This window comes from Ascaphus truei, chromosome 3 (genome assembly GCF_040206685.1).
Source record: "Ascaphus truei isolate aAscTru1 chromosome 3, aAscTru1.hap1, whole genome shotgun sequence".
NCBI lineage: Eukaryota > Metazoa > Chordata > Amphibia > Anura > Ascaphidae > Ascaphus > Ascaphus truei.
Genome location: NC_134485.1, coordinates 159,172,541 through 159,176,730, shown reverse-complemented (window position 1 = coordinate 159,176,730; position 4,190 = coordinate 159,172,541). Strand labels below are relative to the sequence as shown.

At 38.9% G+C, this 4,190-nt stretch overlaps 1 long non-coding RNA gene across 1 annotated transcript; it reads right to left on the bottom strand.

The window, feature by feature from the left end:
* Window positions 1-444: 444 nt before the first annotated feature.
* On the bottom strand, window positions 445-3,396 carry LOC142490985 (uncharacterized). The gene is made up of 3 exons (XR_012800199.1): window positions 3,052-3,396; window positions 1,911-1,935; window positions 445-588 (listed from the first exon to the last, which is right to left on the bottom strand). It is a non-coding gene; the product is annotated as an uncharacterized LOC142490985 (long non-coding RNA).
* Window positions 3,397-4,190: the final 794 nt, after the last annotated feature.

Below are 4,190 nucleotides of genomic sequence, written 5' to 3'. Positions count from 1 at the left end.
TATTTGTAGAACATGATGAAGAGGATTTTGATGATGATGATGATGATGATGATGATGATGATGATGATGATGATGATGATGCCGCCGCCGCCGCCATAGACACACAAATACAAGCAAGTGACCATGAAGAGGTTCCAATTGAAACTGTTTTACCGCCAAAACGTCCAGCAAATACCACATATGATGCAATTGTAGCTTCTGAGGGAAAAATTGTGGAAGCAGAAAATCGTCGCCATTCTGACCTGATGACAGTGCTGGAAAGGATGATTGCACTGCAGGAAGAAACAGTTTCACAATTGGCACATCTCCACAGAGTCTTCATTGAAGTGCCTAGACAGTTGCAAAAAATCAACACCTCATTCGAAGCATTAGTTGTTCAGCAAACACAAGCTAATTACTGGAGAATGACTAATGTACCACAATTCAACACCTCACAGGCAGGATCTGTTCATGCAGGTCAGTTTTCACCACATTCATCTGATATTCATTCACCAGGCCCAAATGTTACCGGTCAAGTAGCAGACATTGCTGTGCAGGTTCCTGATGACATCCTACCGCTGCCATCTGTACAAATTCAGCAGCAGACACCTACAAAGGAGGCGACAAAAACAAAACAAGACACACATGAAACAGACCAACCATCACTTGTGCAGTGTCTACCAACTTGCTCACATGTGTCAGTGGGCACAAGCCCTGTCCGTGAACAGTCACTACCCAAAAGCCCTGTAGGTGAGTCACTGCCCAAAAGCCCTGTAGGTGAATCGCTGCCCAAAAGCCCTGTAGGTGAATCGCTGCCCAAAAGCCCTGTAGGTGAATCGCTGCCCAAAAGCCCTGTAGGTGAATCACTGCCCAAAAGCCCTGTAGGTGAGTCACTAGCCACAAGCCCTGTAGGTGAGTCACTGGCCACAAGCCCTGTAGGTGAACAGTCACTACCCAAAAGCCCTGTAGGTGAGTCACTGCCCAAAAGCCCTGTAGGTGAGTCACTGGCCACAAGCCCTGCCCGTGAAGTGCCAGAGGCCACTCAAAGTGGCTCTGTTGTACCTAAAGTTGGTGGCAAAAGAAAAAGGAAAATTCAAGAGACAACAAGCAGGCCTGTTACTCGCTCGCAAAAGGAACAAAAAAAATAAATTTTAAAATTCACAAAATATGTATTTGGCCTTGTTTTGTTGACTTCAGATTATCTAATTACTATTGTATGTATGCTGAAGACTGTGTTGTTTCCAAACTTTCAAGTATGTTCTTGTACACGTGAAGTTTTGGAAATGTTAACACTCCTAATTAATGAATAGTGTTATAAATATTGATGTATTAATCGTCTGTTCAGTAATGGTCCACCAGGAGCCAGTTGCTAAGTTTAGAGAAGCTGCCATTGACTTTGCAGCAAAACATTGCATTTGGGTGTGTTAATTGATGTAATCATTGCATGTGCATATTATTTTCATGCAATTATAAAAGCACCTATTTAACTGCAAACATCTTTCTTGTACGTGTACAGCAGGATTTTGTGTTAAATATTACTTACCTTTGGTGGCCATTGTAATGTTGTCCTTTAATCATTTATGTGTTCTTGTTTCAAGAACATCTCTGAATTTATACTAAAATATATGTAGTATGTATTGATATATGCACACACACACAGACACACACTGTGTGTGTGTGTGTGTGTGTGTGTGTGTGTGTGTGTGTGTGTATATATATATAGTACTATCTAAACTGGTATAGATGTATTTACAAAAAACATACACTTCATGCTTCCTTGTGAAAACACACTATTTTAATAATACAGGCCTAATGTTTGACAACTATACTAAGTGTGAGCCTCTAACATTATTGGGTGCAAACAAATGTTTATTACTTAATTCACTCATGTTTATCACCATTTAAATAGGTTTCATACAAGGCCTACTTACTGCCATCAATATGTTGTGTGTACTCCTGCAATATAAAAAAAAAAAAAAAAGATACATTATATATATATATATATATATATATATATATATACATATACATATACATATATACACACACACACACACACACACACACTATACATATAGTACAATATACACTTTATATATATATATTTTTTTATGAGAGAGATATATTTATATATATATATAGATACACACGTATTTAAACTCATGCAGACAGGTAGTTAACCAGACTTTCAAATACACACAGAAATGTATGTGGGAAAAAAACATTTCATTTTGCAGGTGTGTGTATTTACTGATATGGCTGTCTAAGCACTATTTTCACACAGTGCTCTTTGTTATTTTTCTAGAAAACTCAATGTTACTGAAATAAGTGTAGGAATGTTTTCACAAACGAGATAAAAAAATGATACATGTTTTTCCCACATTCGCCTATCACTAACCACAAAAGTTAAACCAATTAAAAGGACACATCCAATTGGCGTTTGAAATAAGGAGTAAAAGTAGTTACTTTTGTTGACCTTGAAAACGAAACACAGGAATTTGTTAGCCATTGAGCAGAATCATTTTGATGAGCAAAGAAGACAGAACTGCACACATCTTTTGTGCTACTCTGACATGGCTGATGAATTCGTTAACCATATGAATCCCCTCTTAGGTTATAAGTACATGGTTTCAGAAGCAATTTTGAACAGTCGCGGACACAAAGCAAGCACACGCCAAATCTATGATTTGATTCGAGCTAAATATCCTTATTACCAAGACCGTAGGCATGCGCGGAATTTTAATTCCTCAATAAGATTCACTTTATCAACTAATGACTTTTTTGAACGTGTGCAGGATAAGCTAGAACACACTTATGGTTTCTGGAAGATTGCAAAGGAAAAGCATTTTACCCTGAAAGAGGGCACATATATTGTTGTGAAAGGCATATTTATTCCTAATGCCAATAGCAATGGATCCGCTACTACTGTTCCGTGTGAATCGATACCTGCTGCAATATCTGCACCCTCCATTCCTGAAACCCACATTGTACAAAAACAAAAGTACTATGATTATGTACCAAGCCTTTCAGCTGAAAATGCATTGGAATGGGAACCCGAAGAAATGAACCTACCTCCCGACCAATTGTTTGAAGAAAGCAGTGGCGATTCCTATGAGCGCTTCATGGAGGAGATGTGTGTCATACTGGATTCAGCGAGTGGGTCAAGCGTGGATGAAAATGCCTTGCATTTCTGGAGCGACCAGTTGCAGCCAGACGAAGAGTTAATTCTAGAAGAATGGTAAATATAACAACCGTTATGCGTTGACTGTGCGTTTAAATGTTTTTTTTTTTTTTTTTTTTTTAACCACCATTTTCCCTTTCAATGCGTGGATACAGCGTAACATTGCAGACTGCATAACATGTAGCGATCACAAAGAAATTGTTGCCGAATACAATATAGTATAACCTGAAAGAGTAGTACACATTGCTGACGGAATAAATATACGTACTTTCCTATCCCTTTAACCATATTAGCAACATTTTAACATAACTCTAACACATACCTGTTTTGTTATCATGCAACATTTAAAAGCGGGTCCACCACGTATGACGTGGGACCCTTGTCATGGCCCAAGGCGTCCTTAAAAAGGATTACGGATGTAAGTCCCGCCCCCAAGCGACGTGCGCGCCTCAAAGCCTATTGGCTGTCATGTTTTGTTATAGTAACGGTAACTGCAGTGTGTCATGTGTGCGGCTCAGTGTTTGTAGCCGTAAACTGGGCGTTAGCCGAATGTTAATTGAGTGGGAGGAGTGTTAGCGTGCGTTTCACGCTGGTTTAACATGACGTCACACGTATTGCATTTGCGCATTGTGTTATCGGCCGTCCTTTCTGTCCAAACACGTCTGTTTCAAAAGAATACAGATGTACTCGTTTAGAACGAATGTAGTTTCGTATTCATTGTATTTGAAATAAAGATTTTATGTTTAATGGTATTTTCAAGATGTATTGAACGCACAACGTACGCTTTGTTTTGCACATGCGCTAACAGTTAGTGCAGCCAAGCCTGAAGTGCGTGCGCACACTAAGATGTGCGCGCACATTTTTCAGTATACAGGCAACGTTCACATCATATACATAGTTATGCCTGCTACAAATTTAAAGAAACATTACATACTGATGTACACTTGTACTTCTAACATATAAGTGAGTGACGTGTGTATGTACACAATCATATAGAGCTGTGTAATGCGTTGTCACGGATACATATATA